Raw genomic sequence first — 15,356 nt, 5'->3', positions numbered from 1 at the left:
TGTACTGATGCGGATGTATATGCAAGAGTGGTCTACTGATATGCCCTGTGGCTTTACCTGCACGCTCCTTGGCTGGTGTGTGGGTGGCACCCACCTCCACAAAGGTGTCAGGAGGTTGGTGGCTGGCTGTATGGGCAGGGGCCATGAGGCTGGCCTGGATCTCCTCTACACGTGTCAGGGGGGGATGGATGGCCTGGCCTCCCCCCGTGGCAAGGTGATTCCCCTGGACTGCAGCAACCACACCAACGGGCATTGTGAAGCAGGTTAGAACAATGATGCCGGACCTGCTCAGAACTGCTGTTGTGCAGTCCGACATTATTGTCCCTGTAGACTAGGTCATTCCACAGGGCGGTCTGCTCCTGCTGATCATGGGCAGCCCAGCCAAACAAGATTGCATAGTGCTGTATTAGTTCATTCAACAGGATTTCATTTATAGCTGCTGTGTAGGCTTTCAGCCTTGCATGGGACATTGTGCCTGAAAGGCATAAAGATGGACACAGGTGTGAGCAAGTCATGCAGCAAGGTTACCACAGTTCTTAATACACATCACTGTCAACCCCCCACCATATCAGTGACAACAAACTGTACACACAACTCAATAGGTATGGCTATAGCATACCTACCAATGGGCCAGATATTGTACTGTACTACACGTTGTACAATGTGTTTGCAGCCATGATCTCTCTGTGGACACTTTGCTTGTCTGTTACAGACTATTCACCTTCATGCCATTGTCAGGGCCACAGTGGTTCCATATATGCCTGTGGTATGCTTGATATGTGTTTGCTGCACATCTGACATTATGTGTTATTTCAGTTATCTATGCATGCTGTTGGACATGTTCTGGGATTGTGTAGACTATTACAATATATGTTCTATAACAGTGACACAATAGCATGTATATGTATTATTGGCCAGCAGAACCACCTTTCCAAACTCATCTGCTCATGTTACCAGGTCACATCACATGTGTGACCCCCACCCTGGGGCCTCCTCATGTACTGGTCCAGCAATACCATCAGGCAAAACCAATCCAGGGAATGTTGTCCCCCCTCGGGGTACACACAAACATGTTCCTGTCCTCTAAGGACAGGTCCAGGGTCTGTTCCATAACGGGCTCCACAGACACATGTGGGATGTGCTACATCACCTTGAGACACCCAGTACACATTCACAGGGCCAACAAGCTCCTCCTGCTGAGCCTCAAGGCCAAGCACCTTTGGGACATGGACTGCTGTTGTGAGTAGCAGTGGGTGGGAGGCTTGTTCCCACTGTGTCCATATTGGGGCCCATGGGGCATCCACATCACAGACCACACACACCATCCAGGGTGTTTACCCACCACATGTGACACATACCACACCTGTAGGCTGTCCTCTATATCTACCAATCCTGACCACCTCCACAACTATACCTGCCATACTTCCGCATATTCCCATTCCATACTTCACAGATAAGGGCAATGTGGTCCCAACAAGGGGTTCACATGTGACATACACATCCATGTTGCACACACTGACAGCTGTAGATATCTGTGTGTATTGCTATGTGTGCTGTTTCCTCGCACATAGCATGCAGCACTGTGGAAGTAATATAGGGGACATGTATTTACATACATATATGTTTGTGTGTGTGATTGTATATATGTAGACATGTGTATTATATATGTGTAGATATATGTGATGTATATATGTGCAGACATATATGTCTACTCATGGGTATCTGTATATTTGTGGACATACATGTGTGTATATATATATATATATATATATATATATATATATATATGTATGTATATATATATATATGTATATATATATATATATATATATATATGTATGTATATATATTTATGTATATATATATATATATATATATATATATATATATATATATATATATTTATACACACCATCACACGAAAAGTGCACAGAACATCATTGTGGTGCTCGGAATCCAAAGCTGATACACACGCCAAGAAATATATTCCAGCACTCAAAATAAAACCAAAAAGCCAAAGTTATGAGAAGTTTATTAGGCAACCTGCCCAACTCAAACACAGACCAGTGGCCGGTTTCGCTCAAAGCGTCCTCAGTGTGCAATATCACACACACTGAGGACGCTTTGAGCGAAACCGGCCACAGATATATATATATATATATATATATATATATATATATATATATATATATATATATATATCTACACACACATATGCATAGTTATATGTGGGGTACATTCAGACATCAGGTCCACAATCTCAAAACACCTTCCTGCACAGCGCCTTGCTACAACACAGACAGGTGCCACATATGGACACAGCCTGACATTAGGGGGTATATGTAGGGCCAGATTGCAGGTAATCCTATTACACACCTATGGCATTCCTGCATGCTACAATACGGGTTACCTGAGTATCCTGCAAGAGGTGGGCTGTGGAACCCACATGTTCATCATTATGGCATCACTTCAAACAGCAGCTATTGGCCACATAATATAGATATTTCCCATTACACAACACACACTATGATGACTTACATCTTATCAGTCAGTGCTGCTCTGCACGGTTGATGGGTGTGGCCCACTTCCCACAGGGATGGACTCTAATGTCCATAGCAGTTCTTCAGCTGAACATCATTACAACAACACCTGAAGGCACAGATAAATCATTCCACATCATCTATCCCATTATTATGGATCAAGTACTATGGTCAGTTACATACATATATACTTCACATACCTGTTCAGGGAATGCAGACTCTTCTAGATGTTTTATTTTTTCTGTGCCTTATATGCACACTTTCTCTCTCTCTCAATCTCAGTATCAGTGGAATGAGCTGCTTTGAATAGATTGCAGCATGGAATTTGTAGGTGATGCACATGATCAGGTGATGGGATCTGCACCAATCAGTGTCCTCCACTTGCTATCTGCATGCAGCATGCTGTGTAATAATTCCAATTACCACTGTCATGGCAACCAACTACTATAAATCCCTACATCATGTGGGCGTGGTCCCTTTACCTTTCCTGTATGATGGACATCCTTCCTGCGTGTGAGCAGCAGTGTTACAGACAGCAGGTAGCAATACCTCTTACAGGAAAACCTGCACACTCAGGCCAGCTACATATTTGTAGGAGGTTCCAAAACTACAGACAGAGTGTGAGTAGTATAGTTGTCTGCATTGTATAGCACCGGTGTTACAGGGTTTGTGTGTACATATTAGTTTAACTTGGAATGTAGTCTGTCTGCATAGCTCTCAACTGTGGTCCTATCCTCTTGATGGCCAGAGATGTGCATATTATGTTTTGTCTGTCCACCACACAAGTCTTGTGTCAGATATATCACTGGCAGTGTGTGTGTTGAGTGCTATCAGTACATGGCTACATCCATTTCTGTTTCTAACTTCATATTCCTGACTAAGGGTATGTTGCAGACTATCCTGTAACAGCAGTGACTTGCTTAGTGTATGACAACAGTTTTATACATATGGGCCTGTGTTCCAGGTTCTGTCCTCCACCTACATACCAGGCTTTGTACATATGACATGCTGTCAGGGGTTGTTATATAGTGGGCTGTGAGTATGTCATGCTGCCATTCCTGCCATCAGCCCATTGCTGTTGTGTCCCCCACAAATACTGTGGGGTTGGGTCCATATATATGTGGGCTTCACCTACACAACACCTGTGTGCCTTATGCACTCCAGAGGCCAGTGTTTGTTACAGTGGTATGTGGCCTTGTATTATTGAGTCTGGGGGGATGCACCATAACTAACCTAGGCTGTTACAACATGTGGATGTATCAGGGGTAAGATGCCTTAAGGTATCTGGATGTACATTGCCATGAAATTCACCTTGGGTAAATGCAGGCCTACTGCCTCCTGCCATACAGACTGTTCTGTTTGTTAGTGTGATTGTGATGGTGTCAGTTATGCCTTGTAATGTAACAGATACATCCCATTGTGTCAGCTGAGGTCTTTACCTCCTAGGGACTGTGTACAGAGTGTAGATAGAGGCTGCTGGACTATACATCTGCATTACTTACTGTTGATTGATTGGTATCCTGTGGCCCAGTCTGTCTTTACTATTGTTCTACTTGAAGGCCTCTGCCTGGACAGCAACATATGTAAACCTTTCCAGACTACTGTATTAATATAACTGTTTCACAGTTGCATTACTCTGTTTATATGTATATCAGTGTCTAAACAGCTATATGACATGGCATATACAACTGTAATAGTACACAAATAAGGCTTTCCCATGTATGCAAACCTGTGTGTGGTGTTATATCCTCTGACCTCTCTGTGGGTATATGTTGCAGGCAACAATTGTCATTTGTAATGGGTGGATCATACAGTGTCCAGTTGGTAAGATGGTAACTGTAGTCATAGCGGATGTTCCATATTGTGTACACCATCTACATATGCATCTTCCTATACATATCTGTGTGTGTGTGTGTGTGTGTGTGTGTGTGTGTGTGTGTGTGTGTGTGTGTGTGTGTGTGTGTGTGTGTGTGTGCAGTTCATAGATTCATAGGTTCATAGGTAAATACTAGGCTATCTGCCTGAGGGCATTTATAAGCCTAGCCCGTAAGTGTCAGCTTTCGCCGCCCCATAAATTAGTTAGCTGCACCTTTGTCAAGCAGAGCCATAGATGTGATCCCTGGGGTGTACTTTCTATTTTCCATCCACTCGTCAAAGTTCTTCTTGTAGAGTAATATTGAGGTGCTCTGTCTAATGTAATTAGAGATTTTGTTCCAAAGCTTGTGGAGTCTCTGTGACAGAAATCTGTCCCTCCAGCATGTTCTGTTTATTGTAGTGTCGAGATTTAGCTCCACTGGAGGGTGTGGCTCGTAGTGACTTGGATTTCTTTAGGTGGAGCATGTCCATCAATTCCGAGTTGAACATGGCTTTGTAGGTTAGGCAGAGATTACCTCTGAGCAAGTGGTATTCCACTGAGTAAAGCCGGAGTTTTTTTGTCTGGCTGCATATGACATATGTTTGAGGCCTGTGATCCTCTTGGTGAGGTACTTCTGTGGTCTCTCCAGCTGCTGGTAGTGTCTTGTGAGGTACATCCCAAAAGGGGCATTGTACTCTATGATGGGTCTGATGAGTGACGAGTATAGGGGCACTATTACCTCTTTATTTCTAGATGTAAACCCTTTAGTAATTAGAAGGGCTACATAGAAGGATTTCCTAACTACTTTGGCAATGTGATTGTCAAATGAGAGATTACTATCTACCTGAGTCCCCAGGTCTCTTATTACCTCTTCTGAATTAAGGGGGCTGCCACCAATGTGGTAGTTCATGGGCGTTTTGTTCTTCCCAAACGGGATGACTATGCATTTTTTGGCATTTAACTTGAGGCCATGACTTTGACACCATGTGTCAGTCTCAGTGAGGCCCTTCTGGAGAATGTCTGTGCCAGCCGGAGTGTCAATTATGGTTCCCAACTTGCAATCATCAGCAAATTTGGTCAGCCATAGACCTTTTGTGTTTGCCTCTACTTCTGAGAAATATATGCCGAACAGTAGCGGGCCCAAGACTGAACCATGGGGGACACCACTTGTGACTGGTTTAGAGTCAGACATGGATCCCGCTATTCTTATCGAGTGGGTTCTGTCTGTAAGCCAGCTGGCAACCCATCTCATGACATAGGGGTTTATGTTTAGGCTGATGAGTTTGTCTATGATACCTGAGTGAGGAATGGTGTTGAAAACCTTGGCAAGGTCTAGGTAGGCTGTATGAACCACTTTACCCTTGTCAATGGCTTTGGTGACTGTTTTGAAGAAGTCAACCAGGTTCAGTAGGCATGATCTGCCCTTAACAAAGCCGAACTGAGTTGGGTCAAGTGTTTGGAGGTCTTCTATGCCCTTGTTAATGAGTTCCATGATGATACGCTCCATAGCCTTGCAGACCAGGCTGGTCAGGCTTATAGGGTGACAGTTACCAGGGTCAGTTGTTGCTCCCCCTTTGTGAAGCGGAATAACCATTGCTGTGCACCATTCTAAGGGTACTTAGCCTGTGGATAGGCTGAGGTTGAAAAGTTTCTTTAGAAGAGGGTTTAGTTCATCTTGCAGTTCATGCAGGATGCAGCCTGGGACTCCATCTGGCCCCATTGATGCTGTGTTTTTGGCTTTTGTAAGGGCTGTTTTTACTTGTGCTTCTGTGATTTCAGGGATACTGGACTCTTTTTGTATTATTATGGGTCCTTCTGTGGATGATAGGGGGTGAAGTTGTTACTAAATCTATCTGCCAAGATGTTGGCGATGTCCGTAGGTTCCATATATTTTGTGCTATTTTGCACCAGCTCGGCGGATATCTGTGATTTACCACTTAGATTCTTTACATAGCCATAGAAAGCTTTGTGGTTATCTTTCGAATCCTTGGCTATCTTTCTTTTAAAATTTGCCTTGGAAGATTTTATCAGGGACCTAAGTATTTTACTAATACTGGTCAGGGATGTCTTCCCTTCTTGTGATTTGCTTTTTTTCTGGACTAGTTTCCTCCTTCTATCGTATAGTTTGTTGATTGCCGGGATCCACCAGACTGGTTTCCTTCTCGTGGAGGAGTGAGTCTTGGTTTTAAGGATGACATGATCCATACATCCTTGTAGGTGTTGATAGAGTGCATTTGTAAAGACGTCTGCATTTTGGGTGGAGTTATTCCTAGGTGTGGGGGGTATGAAGCTACCCACCTCAGTCTTGAGCTGTGTGAAGTTGGCTTTGGGAAAGTTTTTCACTGAGGTTTCCTTGTGTGGGGGAGATGGTAGGGTGTGAACATCCAGTGTGATTAGTTTATGGTCAGATCTAACCAGTGACTGGTTTACCTCCGGTGTTGAGCACCTGTCACTCATGTTGGTGATGACCAGGTCTAGTATGTTTCTACCTCTGGTTGGGGAGTTTAACAGCTGATCCAAGGCATTTGAGTTGATAAATTCCAGGAATCGCTGGGCCTGGGAGTTAGTGCTAGAGTAGTTTTCTCAGTTGATGGAGGGGTAATTGAAATCACCCAATATCAGGGTGTTTTGTAGGACTTTAATGTTTTCCAGTGTCTCCAGGAAGGTCGAGTGTTGATCTTGGAACATGGAGGGTGATCTGTAGCAAGCCACAAATGGCATTTCAGTTTTGCCTTGTGTTAGTTGCACATGGATGATCACTGTAGTATCATGTTGTGCCATTAACCTGGAGGTGTGGGTATCCTTGATGAATATGAATACTCCCCCTCCTTTTGTTGCTTGGTCCATGTTCTGTGGCCAAAATGTGCGGTATGAGTTGTATCCCGGTAGTGCTGAGGTGCTCTCTGGAGCCTTAAACCAGGTTTCTGTTACTTCACAGATGTCGACATTCTCCATACTGAGGAGTGTTTCGAGTGCATGCATTTTGTGATTTAAACTCCTGGCATTGAGTAGCATAACCCTCATTTTCTTGTTTTTTGTGCTGGTTATGGTGGCCTGTTTGACTTTTGGGCCTTGGCTAAAAAAGGTACAATGGGGACAGCAAGAGCCTTGGCCAGTATTCAAAAGCCTAGGGGTGACAGGTGCAAGCCGTCTCTTGCGAAGCAATGAGGCTTGTCAAGCATGTCGTCCCAGGTTGACAGACACTGGATCCCCTTTGAATGACACCAGAAGTTTAGCCTATTGTTGAAGCTGATCATTTTTTCTTTATACTGTGGTATCATTCTTGGTGACGGCAGAATGCTACTCAGGGTCAGGGTCATACCCGCCTGGGTTACATGATCAGATAGCTCTTTCATGTCTCTTTTCATATAGTCCAGGGATGTATGTCTCAGGTCATTCACACCAACATGTACAATGATAGAGTCATATGTGTACTTGTTCTGGAGTGACCTGAGTGCTTGAGTTATGTGGCAGAGTCTGGCTCCTGACAGGCAGCTTACCATAACCTTCTCCTTGTCCAGTCTGGTGAGTGGGACATCAGTGTGCCTGACTAAGGAGTCTCCTATTACTAGTGTGTTAGGTATGCTATTTGGCCTTAAGGGCTGAGAGTGTGCGGCACACTGATTTTGTGGTTTATGTGTTGCTTGGTTGGTGATGTGATGCACTGGTGCGGGCTGTTTGGGAGTCTGCCTTGGAGGTCTCTGTTAGTTTGGTAAGCTATTAGTTAGAGCCTCCGAGTATGATTTTGTGTGTTTATGTGTATCTTTTGCCTGTGCTTGTATAGTTGGTCTGTGTGAGGCTGGAGGTATGATGCAGGTGCTGACCTTCTCCTCTTGACTGACTGTTTCAGTCATGGGTGGAGAGAAATTAGCCTCCAGTTTGGCTATATAGTTACATCTCTCACATATGTTAGAGTTGAATGGTAGGAGGAGAGGGTTGTCTGTGCACATGAGGCAGTTGTGACATTGACCCTTGATACCCAGATTCACTAGCTGGACAGGACAATACACTGGAAATTGCACTTTGGTCATGCCTGAATAATAGGGTGGTTGGGATGAATAAAGAGCCTTGCCCTGCTGGACAATCTAGTGCTGGAGTTGTGCTTACTATTAGCTTTAGCTAGTGTTGGGAGTTAGGTGTTTGGTTGAGTGCTTAGGTTGAGACTTTAATGAGTTCCAAGGGAAAAATTGAAGTGTAGACTTTGTGGAGCTGGGAATAGTTTAACACTAGCTAACCCACGCTGCACGGTGCTCTAAAAACATGAAAACATGGTTTATATGGCAGGGAAATGAAAGAGATAGGAATTAGCCCAAAATGGCCAATAGACTACAAACTTCTGTGATGGGACCACTCCTCCAGGGATAGATAGGCTGCTCAAAGCTCCCCTCTCTCATAGGTGAACAGTGAAACTTCCGGCTATCCAAGTAAGGTATGGGCAACTCAGAAACCTGAAACACAGCCCTGAATTCAGCACTAGCCTGAAAACTGGACTACACTAATATAGGAAGGTGGGAAAAGCACAGAAAGGCTAACACACTTTAGTGTGTAGCCTACAACACTTAAACAAACTTTTTAACAAAAAAACGACTTTAAAAGAGCAGGCAGTCAGGTAAGAACAAACGCAGATAAGTACAAGCTTATAAATCACAATAAACACTGAAAAATTGGCGTTTAGGCGGAAAACACACTAGCGAGGTATAAAAAGCAGAAAAAGGTACTTGAACCACTCCAAAAGTCTCTCTTTAGTTTTCTGCTGCTTGTAAACTCTGCAGCACACCAGGTAGGAGCTTGCTGAGTTGAATACAAGCCAAAAACCATGTGGTGGCTTTTATGGCAGGGAAATGAAAGAGATAGGAATTAGCCCAAAATGACCAATCAGACCTCCCAACTGTCCCGAATTACTTGGTTTTTACTGAGTTTTGGGGTCCAAATGGAGGGGTACCATGAGTCCCGAGTGGCACCCCTTCATTTCCGATTTCTTTGCTATTTTTTTTTTAATTTTTAAAATTTTCAAGCTGTCAGAGCTGACGTCACCGCGTGAGCGATGACGTCAGCTCTGTCAGCACTACCAGCCAGTTGGAATTGAGCTCAAGCAGCTCACGTCATCATTTCCGGCTGGCTGCGAGCAGCCGGGAAGTGCTTTGCTGTCAAGAATTTAAAAATGCTGCCTAGAGAAGAAGCTTTGCTTATGCTACTGTTTCAGACTTTGCTTATGATGCTGGCTTTGTATATGCTGCCATTTTTGGTGCTGACGGAAAGAACTGCTTGGTGCTGCCGAGAAATGATGGCTGGCTTATTCTGCCAAGAGAGGGACTTTGCTTCTGCAGCATAGTGCTGCCAAGAGAGGTACTTTGCTTCTGCTGCATTACAAGAGAGGGACTTTGCTTCTGCTGCATTATGCTGCTGTTTCAGATGCTTGAGAGAAGAATGCTGGCTGGCTTATACTGCAACATGGTGCCATTTCGGATACGGACTCCTGGCTTTGGTTGCTGGGAATTAGGTAAGGAACAAAGGGTGTGTGTGTGTGTGTGTGTGTGTGTGTGTGTGTGTGTGTGTGTGTGTGTGTGTGTGTGTGCGTGTGCATGTGTGCGTGTGTGTGTGTGTGTGTGTGTGTGTGTGTGTGTGTGTGTGTGTGTGTGTGTGTGTGTGTGTGTGTGTGTGTGTTCTTCTGTCCAGTGGACCAGCCTAAAACCTCCCCTCCTGAACATGACATACCCATCCATTCCTGTGTAAGGTAAGAAATGTCAGACTTGTTTGTTCCCTGTTGAGGTGAAAGCCCTTAAGATGGAGTGGATCAGTCTGCAGACATTGATGCTTGTCCTTATCCTCCTCCCAGCAGCCAGCGAACTCCATTACAGCTGCAACGGGAGATGCATTTGCACTTCTGCACATGCAAATGTTCTTGTCAAAGAGGAATAATCCTAGGGCTTCCTAGCCCACAGGTTAACTTCATATTATTAGATTGGCTTATAAGATTTTATATATCTATCTATATATATATATATATATATATATATATATATATATATATGTATGTATATATAGTTGTTTTATTAGAACACTACTTATTGAAGCCCAGGTGGAGTGCTAGCTGTGGTACAATCATAGGTTTGGCTAATTACTAAGGCTGTTTTTCAACCGAGTTAGCTAACATGATTAACTGGTTACAAAACTTTGACATTATTTTTTTGAATTGTGAGATTAAAATATTTAAATTAATCTTGAAAATTTAAGATAGTGTCTATCAACATGTTTATTGTATTTAAAAGTTCTGAAATAAAACACTAAAACCTTTCAGGTTTCGTTATTTTTCTTTGTTCCAAGTTCTTTGACTTTGGTCTTCATACTGCAGAGTGCAAACCACTTCTGGTTTCTTTATTTGCACTTGTACATATTGAAAATTGCTGTAGTTACCATACCATTAAAAGTAAGACTAACTAACAATTACATTTTAACTGCCAATTTAATCTTAATTGAAAATCTTAATCATTCCACTACCCTACAAATAAAAGGGATTTGAATAAGCAGTCTAACTGCACACCTCTTCTTTTAGTTTCGAGGAATGTTAACTGTATGTCTACATATTATAAAGCCAAAGCCACAACTAAATGGACAAGGAGAAGGCTTTGCCCAGATTTTTTTTTTTGTGCTAAGAGCTGAGAGCTATGGTGACAACAGAATTTGTATTCCCCCATTATTGGCTTTGTTGTTTGTCCAGGTTTTTTGTGCTAACCATTCGCAACTATGGTGAGTTAAAAGTCAGTTTATTTACTATTCCCCCATTATTGGCTTTGTTGTTTGTCCAGGTGTTTTGTGCTAAAAGGTTGAGAGCTATGGTGAGAAGTGAGAACTGAATTCACTTAATGATAGCCATTAAGTTTCAGTCTTCCTATTTTTTTTAAACTGCTGATTTAGCATAGCGGTATGTTGCACTGACTGTAGCGTAAAGTGTTCAGGGTTCAAGACTTTCCAGTAAAATGCATGGTGGTAACACAACATTTTATTCTAGCAACTTTCCAAAATTATACAAGCAATGTTTAAAATGTGTCCCTGTTTTTTTTTACCTTTTGCCCCCCCCCCCAAAAAAAACCTGAAATTGAAAATAAGTGTGAGAAGCTGTGCTAGATGCCTATGGCTTACACTACTGTAATTTTGTTTATAGTTTGGGTGTGGAAGTAGACTTTTATGATGGAAATGTTTTGAATTGGACAGTTTTGTAATTATTGGTTCATGCATTTTCTTTCATTGCCTACAGTACAGCCTACTGGAAAAATGCTCATGCAAACAATACATTTAAAATGTGCTCTGTCTAAAAAATGTGCTGTATTATACAAGGAATATAACTTAATAAAGTCAGGAAGGTGATTCAAAGAAAAGAACACATGTATGTTTCTTGTTTTATCTGCAAGGGGCCAATAATTTGAAAACAGCCCAAAGGTAATCTATATCCACCACTGGCCAGATGCATTTTCTTTGGATGTGGTGCAAGATTCAATACTGTTTCAATAAATGTGAGTTTCAAGGGCAGAGAAGTTTTGATGCCAAGTCTATTTTCATTGCGAGACAGTATTGCTTTGTTTATCAGATGTCTGTTAGTGTTTGTGCATTGATGTGCTGCAAAATGCAAAATTAAAATCCAAATCATTGTAGAGGTAAAGCAGTATGCATGCATTAGTGTTTATGGTAAATGGGGCAAAAAAGCCAGGTAATGGGGCACTGGAATGGCTTCAGGGGACGCTGGTGCTATATTTTGTTTGTCTGTTCTTCAGTTTGTGTTCGAAAGTTGGTATCCCACAATTCCACTGGAGTGGGTGGGGGTTACATAATTATGTATGTAAATGAGATGTTAATCAGTGTATAGATTTGTACCTATTTTTCATGGCCCTTGTCCAGATTGTTGATGTTTCCAGGTTGAGAGGTATGTGACCAATAGACTACAAACTTCTGTGCTGGGACCACTCCTCCAGGGATGGATAGGCTGCTCAAACCTCTCCTCTCTCACAGGTGAACAGAGAAACTTCCCGCTATCCAAGTAAGGTATGGGCAACTCAGAAACCTGAAACACAGCCCTGAATTCAGCACAAGCCTGAAAACTGGACTACACTAGTATAGGAAGGTGGGAAAAGCATATATATATATATATATATATATATATATATATATATATATATATATATTTTTTTCTTTTTAGAAGGCAGAAAACAGCAACAAATACAGTGATACAGATAAAACAACTTTCTTTAAATGCACAGAAAGGCTAACTCACTTTAGTGTGTAGACTATAACAGTTAAACAAACTTTTAAACAAAAAACGACTTTAAAAAGTGCAGGCAGTCAGGTAAGTAAAAACACAGATAAATACAAACTTATAAATCACAATAAACGCTGAAAAATTGGTGTTTAGGTGGAAAACACACTAGTGAGGTATAAAAAGCAGAACAAGTTACTTAAACCACTCCAAAAGTCTCTCTTTAGTTCTCCGCTGCTTGTAGACTCTGCAGGATGCCAGGTAAGAGTTTGCTGATATATATATATATATATATATATATATATATATATATATATATGCATATATGTGTCTGTGTATATGTATCCTAGGGATGTTGATTGCTTCCACATTGTACATTTCTTATGGTAGCCAGACCTGTACTCCATGATATTTTACTGATACCAGCCTGACATCAAACAGGTGGGATGGAGCACTGTTAACATCTTGTGCCCATGTTGTGTCAGGTCCTGGTTATGGGATCTGCAACAGTTAATAGTGTATTGCAGGAAAGACATATTTGGCTGTGGGGGTGATACCTATACGTACAAGACGTATGTTGTGTGGATCCCCTCAACCCCATTAATGGTGCATGTGGACATATACATTTTTATGTTACCATTTTTATCTACAGATGTATGTTTGTATACATATATATATATATATATATATATATATATATATATATATATATATATATATATATATATATATATATATATATATATATATATATATATAATATATATATATATATATATATATATATATATATATAGACGTATAGATGTAGACATATATATATATATCTGTAGATGTATGCATATGTGTGTATGTATATATATATATATATATATATATATATATATATATATATATATATATATATATATATATATATATATATATATATATATATATATATATATATATATATATATATATATATCTGTATTTACATATATAGATATGTATATATCTATTTAGATATACATACACACATATATATATATATACACACACACACACACACACACACACACACACACACACACACACACACATACATCTACATGTTTAGATACATTTCCTGTTTTGTTCAATGACTGGACAGGATGATATGTTTGTGAAAACATCAGAGTTATGTGTATCTGACATGGCTTAGTGGTAAATCACTTTGACTATGGTGGGCAGGATCCTGGGTTTAAGCCTTGCAGTGGCTGTTTATTTTTTTGCTGGGCAGATCACAGGCCATTGGATACAGAGTGATTAAGGCACTTTTAAGCAGTTGTAAGTGGGTTTGCATGGGTTTGTGTGAGGGTAAGCAATGCTAACTTCTGGTTAAATATGCTTACAGAGAGTTAGCTTCAATATTGCTTAACCTGTGTGCGCATTCCTTACCCCCGTGCAAACAGGCTTAAACCCACTTACTAGTGCTTACATATGCTTACTCCCACTTACTACTGCTTAATACTGCTTACACTTGCTTATTAGTGCTTACTCCTGCTTACCATTGCACTAATTTAGACAGTAATGTCTAATGGTTCTTGGAAAGGTGGGGGATTTGAAGCTGTATGGAGTTCATTCATTACACATTTTACCTTCCATTTGTATCCATGATTCCTGTGTACCTATACTGTATGGGGCACATGTGATTATCTGTGGACTTTGCAACATTATGACACTGACACCTCACATCTGCATTAAATGCAGTATTCCAGTTCACAAATATGTTATTTAGTAGGTTATGCAACTAAAATATTGGTCATAATGTGATTTGACATGGAAAATGGAATGTACTGCAGTGGGATCCGAACCAGGAATGCCTGCTCGTAAGGCAAATGCTCTGCCCACTATACTATTGCTATATTGTTTCATTTGCATATATCTTCCTTGTTATCCTCTTCAGCCATTTAAGCTGCATTAACCGTAGCTAAGGGATGGGCAAACCCACACACCTACAGTTAAATTTAATCTGTTTCATAAAAATAAAAAATGGTATATTTATATTGTGTATTTACTAATGCTGTTGTACACGTGGGGGGATGTTGCTGGGAGTATGCGGACACCTATGAACAGTCTCGCTCATTCTTTTGGGCTTTCTGCTGTTCCTCATTGTAGGGGCATGTACATTCTGAGAGCTCTGCTCTCAGACACACCCCCTGCACTCTTACACTTTCCATGTAAGATTAGGAGCTCAGGCAGCGCGCCTTCATTAATATGCATGGTGCGCTGCTGTCCTGCTCCTAAATGGCCACTTCCGTGCAGGACTAAGCTAGTCCTGCACAGAAGATTAGTAAATCTGGGAGTATGTATTTTTTCCAGAATGAGATTAAGGAAATATTTTACATTTTTTTCAGACTTGTGACAAGATAAACTGATTTTGAGATTTAGTGAAAAGACTGTTTAATAATTCTTTGTTATGTCTGTTATGTGAGACTACAACACAAACACAGAACAGTTAGCTGAAATAATGGTATGTTGTTTAAGGGGAAATTTAGAATGCAGAGTGTAGGAATCCTTTCTATAATAGATTGTAAAATGATGAATAAGTTATTTTGCATTTACATGTTTCATTTTGGTGACTATTATAAATTATTTCCTTTAAATCTTTTTTATTCAGTTTTATGTTGTTTTTATTGAAATATTTTTGATTCTAATACTGAGTCACCCTCATGCAAAAGTAGGAGGTAAA

Source organism: Protopterus annectens, chromosome 1.part2, assembly GCF_019279795.1.
Source record: "Protopterus annectens isolate FY-2018-M chromosome 1.part2, PAN1.0, whole genome shotgun sequence".
NCBI lineage: Eukaryota > Metazoa > Chordata > Ceratodontiformes > Protopteridae > Protopterus > Protopterus annectens.
Note: the sequence above shows the minus strand (reverse complement) of the source record.